The sequence below is a fragment of the Lagopus leucura genome, unplaced genomic scaffold (assembly GCF_019238085.1).
Source record: "Lagopus leucura isolate 7727_CA_CO unplaced genomic scaffold, USGS_WTPT01 Super-Scaffold_100157, whole genome shotgun sequence".
NCBI lineage: Eukaryota > Metazoa > Chordata > Aves > Galliformes > Phasianidae > Lagopus > Lagopus leucura.
This window is the reverse complement of record NW_024962334.1, coordinates 8,181,233-8,196,112: the sequence shown is the minus strand read 5'-3', so window position 1 is coordinate 8,196,112 and position 14,880 is coordinate 8,181,233. Positions and strand designations below refer to the sequence as shown.

Below are 14,880 nucleotides of genomic sequence, written 5' to 3'. Positions count from 1 at the left end.
GAGGGGCCGCGGGCCGCGGGCCGGCCGTGAGGGGCGAAGCGGCCCGGCGGTGGCCGCCGCCGGCAGCCGGGCTCCCCCCGCCGGCGGGGGCGCCGCCGCCTGCGTCCCGCCGCCCAGGGGGCCCGCAGAGGGGTGAGTGCGCGGGGCGCGGTGAGCGGCTGCAGCCGGTGGGGGGGGTGCGCGTTGAGCGCAGGTGAGCGAGCGGGAGTCGGAGGCGAGCGCGCGGGGCCCGCTCCCTTGGCCGGGCGGCGAAGTGGGTCGCCGGGCGGGACGACGCGGCTCCCGCTCCCTGCAGCCCCCGGCGACCTTCACGGCCGGCCGGCTGGGAGCGGGCGGGAGCCGGGCTCTGTCGCTCGCGTGTGCTCTTTTGTCCCCTCCGGCCGCTGATGGAACGGGGCAGCCGGGTTCGGCTGCTCACCGAGGTCGGGGATCGCTCGCTAAACTGGATCTGTAAATTATCGACAGGTACGGCGCTGCTACCGTCAGCCGGGAGGATCCCCCCTAGAGAGGGAGCTTTCCTAGCCGCTGGGGAGGACTTTAAATATTGACTTGGTTTCCTTAGTGTCGGGGATTACAGATAGCTTTCAGAGGTTCTGTTTAAAATGACTAAAATATTCCATTATATTTTTAGCAGGGCTGAAGTCTCAGCGTCCGCTGATTTGCAGCTGGCTGCTTTGAACTTCGTGTTTAGATAAGCTCATGTTTTGTGTAAAATTAGGAAGCAGGAGGAAATGTACAAGGAATGGAGCATCTGTCAGTGGGTGGGAGGCCAGACTTCTTCTCCTCCTGTGCTTGCATTTCTTTGTGAGAAGCTCCATGTGGACACTGCCTTGGCAGCTGTAGCCTTATTTGAACCGTTCAGTCCACTGAGATTAAATCACAGGCGTAAAGACCTTTGGAGAGCAACAATGACAAAAAACAACAGTTTTGATGATCAGGTGCATACTTTTACTGTTGTACATTACACAGTTTCATGTTTCGTGAGTGGGGCCCTTGCTTCTGTCCATACTGGAGTTGTTTAATGGCATGGAGCTGTGTCAGGAGAGGGTCAGGTGAGGAGGGTTAGGGACAGGTTCTGCATCAGAGGGCAGGGAGTGTGGAACAGGCTGCCCAGGGCAGTGGGCACGGCCCCAAATGCCGGAGTTCAGGGAGTGTTTAGATAATGCACTCAGACATTGGGTCTGAGTTGTGGTTGGTGCTGTGTGGAGCCAGGGGTTGGACTCAGTGATCCATGTTGGTCCCTTCCCACTTGCGATATTCTGTGATCCTGCGTTGCTTCTGTTAACTGCTCTTCTGGAGCTTCCACAAGAAGTGTGGTGGAAGGTGTGTTCTTTCCCACCCCAGAAGCTGGATGCACAAAGCTGTGCCTTCTCTTAAGCACTGTGACCTGTTACAATTAAGCCTGATTTCAACAGATAAGAATAATTTTAGCAGCACATATAATATTAAACCATGATTACAGCTGTTTGTCTTCTGTTCTCCAGTGAGCATCATTGTGGAGGAGCACATATTGTAAATATTGTAATGGAAGGCAGAGTTCTCAGCTCTTAGTGTGAGCCACTGTGTTAAGAGGAGCCCAGGCAGCTGAATACATGGATAGAGTTTGCCTTTCTGTTGAAGTAAAACAAAAGTTTCTGTCAGTTGCATGCATGGGTTCTCACTTAACAAAAGATTTAACCACGTGTTGGATGACAGCAGTAGAGCTAACTCTCTGGATGTAGGGCGAAAAGCAAACCAATCAACAAAACTTCTTAGTGTGTTGAGAAAGTGTTAACGTCATTTGGCACATGTGTAAACACCTTCGGTGTGCCTTGTTTGTGTATGCATAAAGTCTCAGTAAAATGTGAAGCTATTGCTGCTATGTCCGATCGTTGGACTGGTTTAATCCAGAGTTCTGGCTAGTGAAGCAATACTGGCATGTGATCTGCAAGTTTTGCCATGTATTTTAATGGATGTTAATTTGGCACTTTATCAGCTTCTGGAATGCATATGAGAGTTGGTGAGGTTGCCTGTGGCGGAGAACAAGATCAGATGGAAGACACGGTCTAGAGCAGTTTGGATGTCCTGCCTGCAGGTTCCTGGTGTTCTCTGCTGCAGCTCACAGCTGAGCTCCTTGCTGCTTCATGTGTTCTCTGTCCTGTAGCAGTGCCAGCTGCTTTTGTAGCAGTAACTTGATCATAGCTTTTCCATGTCCTCTAACAGTTCCTTTTGTGTTCTGAAATATCTAACCAATCCATGTAGGGATAGAAGAGTGAGATTAGAATTGGACAAATTAGTACAGGTTAAATATTTTTGATCAAAACTGTGTTTTGTACTGTTTTCACTGTATGAGTATGAAGCAGTTAGAAGGAAAAATGCTGAAGCTTCCCACTGTATCTGCCATGGTAGTACATTAATGCAAGATTTATTGATTTTTAATAGTTTAGTAAAAAGCATTCTTAGAACGAGTGCTGTTGAGGCAGTATCTGCAACATTTAAAGGCAAGAAGTTAAAAACAAAGCTTTCACTCTCTGATAGCTGTATGTGTTTTTTCTTGATTATTTCCTATGTACTTTACACCTTCCCTTGGGAGAGGGGAAGAAATAGGGGGGAAGTAAAAGCGTAAGTTACATTTTTTTTCTTGCTTTGCTTCCTTGTTTTTTTATAAATGCTTTTCTTTGCTGAGTCCTTAAAATATTTTTCTTTAACTTCCAAAATTGGGTGGTTTAGCACTCCTGCTACTAGCATCAGAAGTAGCATTTGTATCTCACCTTTTGTTCTGAGTTACCTGGATCTTGTACAGTGTGTGTGGTACTCAGGGTTAGGGGAGTGTTTCCTGTTTGTAAAAAACGTTATTTGCTTCAAATTTTGGAAGAAACGTTTTTCCCTCTGACCCAGTAATACTATTCTGTTTACAAAAACTGCTTCCTCTAGTAAGTGTCCAATTCTAGGCCAGTGACATCACTGGTGTAACTTCAGGAATAACCCCATTTCAATTCTTACAAAACTTATCAGTAGCTTTTAGGTGCTGTTGTTTTTTTTTTTTTTTTTTTCATAAGGCAAGAACAGATACAGGAAGTCTCATTAAACAGAACATGGAATTAGGAGCTGTATTTTAGTTGACCAGAGAACTATTACCTGTAGGCTTTTTTTTTATGACTGATTGTTTCCCTTCTGAGCTGTTTGTGTTTTCAAATGTACAACAAGTTCTGCTGCTGTAGGAAGCTTAGCGATGCTACCACAATCACAGTTATATATAGGGAATAAATAATGCTCGGATTGCTTGTAAAGTGACCAAAGGCACAGTGCCATCTTCCTGTGTGATGATCGTACTGTTCCTCGTTTCTGCTTTGAATGAGACTCACTTCTGTGTTGTGTAAGGGCCATTAAGAGGAATAGACTCCAGACAAACAGCAGCTGTTTGCCAAGCATCTTTCAGGGCCATCGTAAAAATGTAACAGATAGGATAAATACTTTCTAGTCTTTATACGCATTCGAGTTGCAGGCAGTGCACTTAATGTAGTCGGCTTTGTCATTCTGGGACTGTAGAACTGGTTTGTGATCTACCATGCCTGTGCAGTGAAGGTACATGTTTCTGAGTCATGTCTGTGTCATTGAAATTCCATGAGCAATACCACTGCCTCCTTGGAATGCTGCTCTTGTGTGGAGGGGTCAGCTTTGTGGATTCAGCTGTGGGATCAGGGTAATTGGGAGAGAGAAAAACATGGAAAGCTAGCTTTCTGTTAATGTAGGTACCTCTGAGGTGCCACGTGCTGACTTGAAGCTTGTCTGCCTGTCTGGATTGATTGAGATAACTAGGCAAGTTCACAAGCATTCTTATTTTACTTTATGGTGAGTAATGTGTTGTCAGCTAAATTAATTTCAGGTGTTCACCATTAATATTCTTTGTTTAAAACTGTCCTTTATTTGAACTTTGATTCATCATTTATTTGCATTGATTACAGTGCAAAAAGTCATGCCCTATAGTCATCCTGCTTATGATTGTCTGGCTAAGAGGCTTATTGATAGCATGAACAGATTAGCTCAGAGTCTTAAATTCTATTATGTTGGCAGATTTGCTTTAGTTAAATTAGTTAGTGACTGGAGTCGATTCTTTGCCTTCTTACTGCGTCTGGACAGGATTGTTGTTTAACCTTGCAACTTGCAATCCATTAGATGCTCTAAACCCCAACAATACTGTGACTTGTAGCTGTCCTATTTCCTTGAGAACTCTTTCTTTCCCTTTTTTCTCCTGCCCTCTTTTTTTTTTTTGTTTTGAAGTATTCTGATATATACTAGAGCTCTTTTGAGTCATAAAATCATAGAATAGCTTATGTTGGAGGGGACCTTAAAGATCATCTAGTTCCAACCCCTGGCTGTGGGCAGAGCTGCCAGTCATCTGCTCAGCTGCCCAGGGCCTCCTCCAGCCTGACCTTGAATGCCTCCAGGGATGAGGCATTCACAACCTCTCTGGGCAGCCTGTTCCAAATTGGTTTTGCTTGCATTTACGGCAGAATTTCAGAGCAGTGGAGGAGTCAGAGAAATAGAAGAAAATGTCAGAGGAGCTTGGTGTAAAAGCTCTTGCAAAGTTTTGTTACTGGCTTATTGTGACACAAGACCATATTGCTGCCTATTGGGGCAATCTGACTGCAGATTCCCTTTCCCACCTCTTCCTGTATCACAGTGCTGGGAAGCAACTCCATGATTTAGTTGAGAACTGTTTTTTTGTTTGTTTTTTTTTTTTAAAGGCTAGTTTTTAATAGGATTGTCTATCTGATCTGATCCAATCCTTTGGGCAGCTGAGCACATCTTAGCAGTGAGGCAAAGGAAGCAATAAGTGGCTGAGGCTTTGGTGTCAGGTGAGAAAGCCTTCAGTGAGCATAAGCTGATTGTGAAACTGCTACACTCTGAGCTCTAATACAATCAAAACCGGTTACATGTTGGTAGGTAAGATTTTAGTTTTAGTGGCTGACATTAGCTATCATGTATTTGTGTGCTTATGAAGTAATCTTAGCTCCCAACACCTATCTGAACAGAAGGGGGAAATACTGAGCAGTTGAAGTTTTTAGGGTATACGTATGTATTTTCCTTTGTAATATGAAATAAGAACTTGAATATTTTAATTCCAGTAATTTTCGGTTCAGACTGTGTTTCTGAGTACCCTTTCCTGAGCAAGATGCCCACAAATTATATTCCCTGTTGTGAGTAATATTGTCCTCTAACTTAATGTGTCAAATGTTTTGAGATATTTGAAGTATATGCAAGCTAACTGAGAGACCAATTTCTTTATGCCTTCTTCATTTATTTGTTCTTAGCAAACTTATTTGGAAACATTTTTAAAAGTCAAACAAAACTGGCACAGCATTTTTCTTTGGTCTTATGGGGACACAGCCAGCCCTGGGAACTAGCTGAAAGCAACTGCCCTGGGCAACCAGAAGGGATGGGACCTGGTTCCTCCCCTCGCTAAACCTCAAGTAAGGGCTGGCTGCCACACGGGAAAGATCCCTACCTGGACTTCCTTATTTCTGGAGTATCTGGCGAGCCCTGATGCTTGGCATGGGTATGCAGATGGTCACAATCCAGTTAAAGAAAGAAACATCATCCTTTATGAGGGTAATTTAGAACTGGTTATCTGCTATTGCCTTTCCTTACAAAGGTGTTATTGAAATCAGAGTAGACAATATCCACTTCTCTCTCATTATCTGGATTGTTTAATCTTAGATGCTAATCAAGTTGTTCAAGCGTGAGTTTCCCTTAGTGAATACGTGTTGATTACTACTAATGACTTTCTTGTTATTCATGTGCCTGGAAATGGTTCCCAGGATGAGCTGCTCCATCACCCTGCCAGGGATGCAAGTGAGGCTGGCAGGTCTGTAGTTCCCCACGTCTTTCTCCTTGCCATTTGTGAACATGGGAGTGATATGATCCATCAGATGGATGCTGATGGATTTCAGAAAAATACTTTAAAGTGAAAGGCAGTCCTGAAAATGCTCCTTGAACAATATGTATAAACAATAGAGGGATGCAGAGAATGCCTAAGATTAGACTTAAAAATGTTAGTATTGTTCATTTATTTCTGTAGATAAAATTGTCATCTAGTTTTCTACCTCTGTTACTTGCAGGAGAGGAACCACACCCCCCTCCTCCTCCAGTGTAATAATTGCAGTGCTGCAGACAAAGCAGGGAAAAACTGCTTATTGTCAGTGTTCAGTGCAGTTCATAATAATGCTACATTGATTTATCTCATCCTTTATTAGAAACCAAAGGTTAGGAAATGTTCAGAAAGTGGAAACATTTATGGATTGTAGGGGAGAAACAGTGAAAACTGTGGATAAATTGAAATTCCCTATAATTCCCTGCACCTCTTTGGGGCAGTTGTGTAAATTGCTGTAAGTGATGATCGCTCAGCACACGTCAGTGTTGCATGTTCATATCACCTGTCTTCCTTTTTAAATACAGGTGCTGGTAATGTCATACCGGACTGCAGCTTCATGCAGATCAGGACTTTCCATGAGTTATGGTCACAGCAGCCATAATTTGTTGTCCTAGAGAATACTGAAGCGTGGTTGTGTTTAAGAGAAGGTTGTATTCTTAAAATGACTTCTTGTTAGTAAGTGTCCATGGCTTGTGGGTAATGGAGACCTTTTCACTTACTGTTTGCAGAAGTGGAACTTGTGTTATTACTAATGAGTGCCATCCCAGGAAGGTTAGTTTGACTGTTGGACTCTGCACAGCCACGTGCTTTGCAAGAAGGGCACCATCTGCCTGCTGCAGTGAACAGAAACACTGCAGTTCAAATCCCTAAAAGACATACTGCCCCAGTAGTACTTGCACAGTGAGCAGAGCTGGAAAACACCAGAATACTATCAGGATCCTCCAGTTATTTTGTGTTTTGTTTTGGGCCTCTCTTGGATGGAATTTCCTTCTGTGCAGCTCTGACTGTCTGGAGTAGCTGTATTTCTGAGGGCTTATAGACATCGATGTAAGGTGATGGGGAGGAAATCAGCCTTTCTGATATTGTCATTTCTTTTTCTGAAACTTCTGTAGCACAGTAGCCACAGATTGCTCTGCATTCACAAACAGATGATAGACTTTTTTTTTCTTTCTGTAGTGATACAACACTGATGATCCTTTCCAGGAAGGAAACGAAGGCTTACTGCATGGAAGGGATTGGTGTTTACAAAAACCATTGCTTTCTTTAAGGCCTTTAAGGCCTACATGATCCTGTAAGAAATTCTGTACACCCTCACATGTGAAGGTCGTAGCAAGAGCAGTGCTTTTATAGCTGCATTTCCTGAGTGTTATGTAATCTCATCAGGTGGTAGATAAGCACTTGTGGTTTGACCTGGTGACTTGTGGCTGATCTGAGAGCCATAAATTTCCAGTGTAAGTGATTTGAACTGAAAATATTTCTTCTGACTGTTTGAAATGTTTGTAACCTTTGATTATTTTCATATTCCTTCCTTGTATATTAGTCCATGGCAGCTCTCTCCGAAGCCATGTTTTGCAAGATAACTTCTTTCTTAGAACAAAAAGACTGAGAAAGGTTGGATGCTTCACTCATGAGGTAGAATAAAATACAGTCCTGTCCCAAAGTCCAAAGCAGTTCCTACTGTAATCCTGTTGGGTATTTGTTATGCTGTCATTTTTTCTTTAGGGAACATGAAGTTCTCTGGCAGTCACTTGTACTGATTTTATCAACTAAAGGAGATTTCATTTAGAAACAGTTGCAACTTAAATATTTTGTCCTATTGCATTGTGTAAGCTACAAAGTATTCAACTTAAACTTCTAATGAATTGAGTTTTGTTTACTCACAGGTCAACAAAGTGAGTCTTCTCTCTCTTTGCAAAGAATGATGGGGTCAGCAAGATCAAAACACTTGACCAAGGTCATTCAGGAGTCAGTGCCAGTAAGAGATGTAAATCCGGTTCTTGTGCGCCTCTGTTCTGAGCCTACCAGTCACTTAGATCAGTGTGTTGGCATGTTCTGCTGTTAGCACTGCTGGACCTGTCAAAGGGGAGTGTCTGAGCCAGGCAGCCGCAAGGGACAAGAGCTACACCTGCCTTTTTATAACACTAGTGAAATTGGTACTGTGTGTTACTAATTCCTCCTACAACAGAAAAACTCTGGGTAGGCCAGGCTCTTCTCTGAAGAGCATACAAGTTGTTCAAGCAATGGAATGCATTTTACAAAAGCTTGAAACAACTCATTTTCTTTGGGAAAAGGCAGTGCTTGTATAACAGTAGTGATTTGAGTGAAATTTATGTGGGAAGCTAACCTGGGTGTATTGCTCTGAAAAAGACCAGTGTTCCAAATGAGAGGCTGGGATTTTCAGATGCTGAGAACACATCACAGCCAGGACAGAGTGCCATCTTGCTTTGCTCACTGTTGGCTGTTCTGTGTAAATCAGCCTCATAGCTTTTTTGGCCTTGTTATCTCTCCCCTCCAGAGTAAACACTGCACTCATTCTGCTCCATCCTATTTATTAGCTTCTGAAGGATACCTGCTATATATTGCATTATAACAAAGCTTGCAATTTTATTTCATTTAATGTCTTCCTGTACTTATGTACAGCATAGGAGGAAAGAGAAGAAGGGATTTTGTTTTTCACTTGAAGTATCTGCTTCATGTAAAAAAGCTAAATGTCTGAGCCTTGGTTGAGCAGGCAGCTTGATGCCATTATGGGTGTGGATGCTAAATATAACCCCTGAAAATAGAGTGGACTTCTTAAATTCAACATTCATTGCTTTATTATGATCTTAGCTCATTCACTGGGAGTTATTTGGATTCTTATTCTGTTCCCAGGTTATTGTTGATGATACTTGATGACAGAAAGCCTATACTAGTATACACTTAAATGTGTGTTTTTTTAATTGAAAAAAATAGTAGGGATGCAACATGTTACTCTATGTGAACAGAGTAGGAATTAAGAACTGGAGTCAATTTCACATATTTACAAATGTAAAATGGATTGCTCTTTAATATTTTTTTCACATTGCTTGTCATCTGGTATTTAGACAGAAGTTGCAAAATTAACATGGACAAAGAACAGTTCTTTATGTTCATCATAAGAAGTTTTTTTTCCCTTCAAGAAAGAAACTCAAAACACTTGGAGTTAAAGTTCATCTTTCTTCCTTTGTGCCAGCTTCCAACTGTGCCATTTCTTGAATCTGTAGGTCTAGCACAGCTTCTTTACCAGCACATACGTATTCAACAAAAACAAAATCTCTCTCTACTTGTCAGCTGCCTGTCAGTTTCACGTGACAAAATCATCTGGTTGAATTGAAAGCATGGTCTCCTCGTATCTCTGGAAGAGGTCATTGCTTTCAAGCCTGGGCTTAAGGCTTGTGTAGATCCTGTGAATTCTGGCTGTACTGACTCACCTGGTGCTTCCCCTCAGCCCTGTAGTGCCATATGTAAGCACTCAGAGTGCTTAACATGCATGCTGATGATTCCATCCCACCGGGGATTTCTATTCTCTTGGCAGTTAAGTGTGGAAGATAACACTGCAGCAGCACCAATGTGAAAATCCTTCACATTAACTTTGGGAGGTGAGCGTCTAGAAAAAGAAAGAAGCAAAGCCAAGAGTGGTTTAGACATTGGACTCTTAAGAATTGTGGTTTCCTGGTAAGCTATGGAAGCTGCAGAAGAAGGCTGCTTCCTTCTTCCCCATCCACACTACTCCTTTAAGCACTGGTTCCTGTATGGCCGTGCAGTGGGCCAGCTCAGGGAGCTGAGTTAGCTGAAAACTGCTTTAAACCAGCAAAAAGCATGGTTTGCTTTCTGCCTTCTTCCCATTTCAACCAGGTTCTTTCATTCACAAGCACTAGTGTTTTTATGGGGAAAAAGGAACAGTGGGAATATATGGCTTAAGGGTAGGTGTTTGGTAGGGCAGGGGTGTGCCTTCAGGACAGCCTGAGATGGCTGGGGAAGTGTGTGCGAGAGAGAGGCTGTGCCTGCAGCTGGGTCAGCCTGGTGTGACAGCTTGCTGCCTCTGCTGACGATAGTCCTGCCCTCCTCTGTCCCTTTACTGCTTCGTCCTCACATCGTAGTGTTGACTGTTACCAATGCCTCTGTGCTTATGTGCACGTGTGTTTGCGTATATATACAGACACATATAAGAATGCAGTAAACATCATCTTAATAATCTTGATTAGCAGAATTCCCCAGGGAAAATTGAATACCTGGCCCCATTTCTGTTATGTGAGATAGTAGACTAGCACTAATTACCTCATCAAGAAGGCTAAAGAGGAAATTCCTAAGTACACCTAGCAGCAGGCTTATTGTTTGGATCTTGTGACCAACGGGAAGGACTTGATGATAAAGGCATGATATAATATCATAGCAAGAGAAATGAGTAAGAGGAAATAGGAGGGGCTGCATGGTCAGGATTGGCTCATAGTGTAGTCTGTTCTAGCAGGTGGAGTGCTGTGTTCTGTTTATTTCTCAGACTTTTATCTGAAAAAGAGAGGATAAGCAAGCAGTTGTTTCAATGTGGGTAGTAAAAGATTTCTTTTGACTTAGCAAACTCTTAGACTAAACAGCTATAGAATACTTATTTCTAACTGCAGAAATCTGGAAAGCTTGAGATAAAGGGCTTCAGCCTGTTCTGGTTCTGATTTGAATCAGAATTCTGCTAAATCCTGCAGCAGGTAATTCATTTTTTGTCTGAAGAGGAGTTGGTTGTTACTGATTGTCCTGATTTCTAACTGGAAACTGTTGTTTGTTTCATGGCAAAAAGCTAATAATGCAGTGGTGTGGCAACTTGGAACTGGCTGTACATGAAGCTAAGGAATAGACCTGTTTTTGTCGCTATGTTGTTCAGTGGTTTTTGTCAGTTATCACTGAAGATGTAAAAGGACTTTGATATCTTACATTGTCTAACTGAATGTCAATTATGAGGAGCAGAAGACAGCCCTGTAACTCAGGAATGGTTCCTTGAGTAAATTCGAGATCGAGGGGTTGTGTATTACCAGTAAAATTTATTTATTTGTTCTTGATTTTGAGTCTTCACGCCTGCCTTTTGGGAACTGACTGCAGGAGCCAACCAAATGAATTTGCACTCTAGAAGGGAAAAAGCAGGCTTTGAATCACAGTGAATCACTCGGTTGCTACTTGTTTCTTTTTATGTGGAGATCAACCTTAATGTGCCTGCTGTGAAGAGGCTGGAGAAGGAAAAAGAAATATAGTCAAAATTGGTGGTGGTGGGTTTGTTTTTTTTCTTCAGGGAGTGGAATTTAGGGAGATGTATTACATTATAAAGTTGTGACATTTGTATCAGAATGGTTGGGGTTTTGTCTAGGAAACCTGTAATGCATATCTAGGCTGTTCTACTTTTTAATTTTTTAAAAAACCAACTCAGTTGCTGTTGCTAGATACAGTAATGCATCTGGCTAAATATAGTTAGTATCTACTGTGCCTCAGCTGTGAAGGCAGAAGAGTCTGGAATCCCTGATGCCTTGGATGTATCTCTAAATCGCAGCGCCTTGGATCTTGCACCCTGCAATGCACGGACCCGCTCAAAATGTCAGCAGCTGTTTGCACATTTGTAGCGCTGACAATATGACCTTCAGGTTAAGAGATCTCCACTGACGTGAGCTCTGCCCAGGGGATGTTTGTTTTGCTCTGTATGGAGCTTTTGTACTTGCGTTCCTCCAGGTGACCACAAAGCAAATGAGAGTATGAAACAACTGAAACAACTCTGCTTTGTGCACTTATGAATGGCTGTTGTAGGATTCCTGTACTGACGCTTGTGCTTTTTCATGGTGCCCTGGGCTATGGTAATTTGTGGTAAAGTATGCGGACAACTGAAATGAGAAGAAAGCATGAAAAGGAGGAAATCCAAACACTTGTTGGATCAGCTTCTGGTTGCACCTGGATGGGGGGTTTGCAAACGTGGGAGTTTGCTTAGGAGATGGTGTAGATAGGAGGGCAGAGTTGGTCTGTCAGTCTGTCTCGTCTCATTGCTGGTAAACGCAGTTAAGCATAGTGATGCTGTCTTGGATATTTTGTCCAAGTTTTGCCTCTTGTCTACAGAGCATGGCCAGCTCAGAAATCAGTACAAAGCTGTAGCAATGTGAACGTGCTCAGCACTTCTGTTAAATATTGCTCTGATATTTTTTCAAGATGATGGCATCAGATAGCATGGACTCATAGTGAAATAGCTGATTAATAACTCAGAGGGTTTGTTACTCTAAGTCTAGCCAAGTGACTTGAACTAGAGCCTATCAACTCTTAATGTAAGTGCTCAGCTGATGTGAATCAAACTGAAGCAGCTCTGAATATTAAGGTTCTGTAAGGGGGAACTTTCCTGTTACCACGCTTAGTTGCAGCTTGGAAGGCCCCTGGACTACTCTGGCTGCACATGCTTGTGATCTGGTGTGATTTATGAGCTTTGTGATTACAGCATTCAGACTGCTCCCACGTCCACCCTCAGTCATCCACGTGTGGAGGAAAAGACAACATTTTGGCAGTGCTGTTGGTGAGGTACGTTCACAAAAATGGGAATTGTGCCAAGCCGCAGTTATTGCAGCTTACGGTAACTCTATCTATCAATGACTGTACTTTGCAGTTATACAGTGTTTGCATTGTCTGTCTTTGTTCCCTTACGTATTTGTCTTGCATGCCAACCATCTGATTTTTCAGTTTCCTGAGTAACAAATGGCAAGTTCTATCAGGACAGCAGCTGAATAAGGTATACGTTAAAATACTTTGGAAGGGAAGCTTTTTTCTCAGAAAATGTAAAATCATAGAGATGGTCTGGAATGTGGGCAGGTTGAGATTCCTGGTATCTTCCAATCAACGCCTTCGTCCTGTAAGTGAAATAAAGCTGATATTTGTAAATTGTACACAGACTTTGTTGTACTGAGTGAAATAATGCGAGTACAGTGTAGATGGTTAAGCGCAGTTGCAGCCTCTTTGAAATGTGAAAGTGCTAAACCACTTAAAAGGACTTCTTATTTTTACCCACCTTCTCCCACATGGGTTTTGATGGAGCTACTGCATGTGGTACCAGAGAGAAGGGAGAAGAGCTGGGAGCTATTGGAAGCAAGGAAATAGTTGTGTCCACTCTGAGCCAGAAAGTGTGAGCTGTCTTAGAACTTTTTTTCTGCACACTATGCCTGAGACGTTATGGAATCATGAGTTGTTAGAGCTGGGAGGGACCTTTAAAAGTCATCTGGTCCAATTCCCCTGTGTCTGCAGTAAGATCGTGTTGCTCAGAGCCCTGTCCAGCCTGACCTTGAACATTTCCAGGGATGGAGCACCCACCACCTCTCTGGGCAACCTGTTCTGTGCCTCACCACCCTTATTGGAGAAGAACAAAACATAAACAAACAAACAAACAAAAAACTTAGGTCCAATCTATTTTTCCCCTTTTTTAGTTTAAAACTGTTTCCCCTTGTCCTGTCACAATAGACTCTACTAAACAGTCTGTTCCCCTCTTTCTTACAGCCCCCCTTTGGTTACTGAAAGGTCACTCTGAGGTCTCCCCAGAACCTTCTCTTCTCCAGGCTGATCAGCCCCAGCTCTCTCAGCCTGTCCTCACAGGAGAGGTGTTCCATCCCTTGGATCATTTTGGTGGCCCTCCTCTGGATGCGCTCCAACAGATACATGTCTCTCCTGTACTGAGGACTCCACATCTGGATGCAGTACTCCAGGTGAGGCCTCACCAGCACAGAGCAGAGGGGCAGGATCACCTCCCTCGCCCTGCTGGCCATGCTTCTTTGGATGCAGCCCAGGATACAGTTGGCCTTCTGGGCTGTGAGGGCACAGTGCTGGCTCATGTCCAGCTTGCCATCCACCGGTACCTACAAGTCCTTTTTGGCAGGGCAGTGCTCCATCCTTTTGTTCGTCAGTCAGTATTGATAGTGAGGTTGCTGCAACCCAGGTGCAACACCTTGCTCTTGAGGGAGCTATTCAGAAAAATCTGCCCTTTACTAAACAAGCAGAGTTGAAGGGCATCAGGTATCTTATTTGTGGTTACTGTTACACAAGCAGCAGCACAGCTACAGACTTCTTAAATGTGTCTGATGTCAAATTTATTTTTAAAAAGCCATGTCTGGTGCCAGACTATGCTCCAGCCAGACTCAACGCTTGTGATGCAGCTTTTGCTGCTGTGGCTCCTAATTGCAGTTTAAGATTGAGATGAAATGGTTTTCCCTCACTTGTTCTGTCAGAACTCTACCGTATGACACATTCAGTGTTCTGTGAAGGTCTAGAATTAGACAGTGGTGTTGTGCGACTTCTGGTATTGTTATAAATGTTAAACTTTGGATGAAAAGGTAGAAATTTACTTAGTTCCTTAAAATGGTTTTTTTTTTTTCAATATGAAGTTAGAAATAAGAGTGTATGTTTAATAAACTTACTTGTGAGACTCCTAAAATCTGTCTTGATTGTAGTGGCTCTGAGGATCATTAAATATTAGGTAGAGGGCACATGACTGTCAGTATGTATGTCACAGCCAAACTGACTGCTGTAATGGGAACTGACCTTCTGTATTAGCGTTGTTCAGATCTCAGTGCTTCATACAAACCAAAAAGTAACTCGTTCTGTATTTTCAATTCTTCTTCCCTTTGTTGTTCAGTGATGTGATGAAAATTAAGTTATCTGCCAAATGGCTCTTACTTTAAAATAAGCCAATATTGTTGGGTAGTGTGGGAATATATCTGCCTTTGTGTTTGTCCCCTCTGTCCCTTGTGGGAAACAAGAATGAAAGCATTCTTAAAGGAGGATGTTAGTGTCACATATGGGTGTTTTATAGTAAACTGATCAAATGAGTTAGACTTGGAATTTGGAGCTTGGTATTCAGCCTCTTGTTACTGTGGATACAGCAATTTTTTTCTTTCTTTTTAACATTTTCCGTATGTCACCATTGCTAAAGCTGCTGTTAGTTCCTAACT

General features: G+C 42.8%; 1 protein-coding gene across 1 annotated transcript in view; it reads left to right on the top strand.

The window, feature by feature from the left end:
* The first annotated feature begins 88 nt into the window (after positions 1 to 88).
* The window catches only part of TRAK1 (trafficking kinesin protein 1), a 123,659-nt gene continuing 108,867 nt past the window's right edge, over positions 89 to 14,880 (top strand). The window contains exon 1 of the mRNA XM_042889333.1: positions 89 to 132. The gene's annotated coding sequence lies outside the window, so the exon portion shown is untranslated. The remainder of the gene's footprint in view (positions 133 to 14,880) is intronic.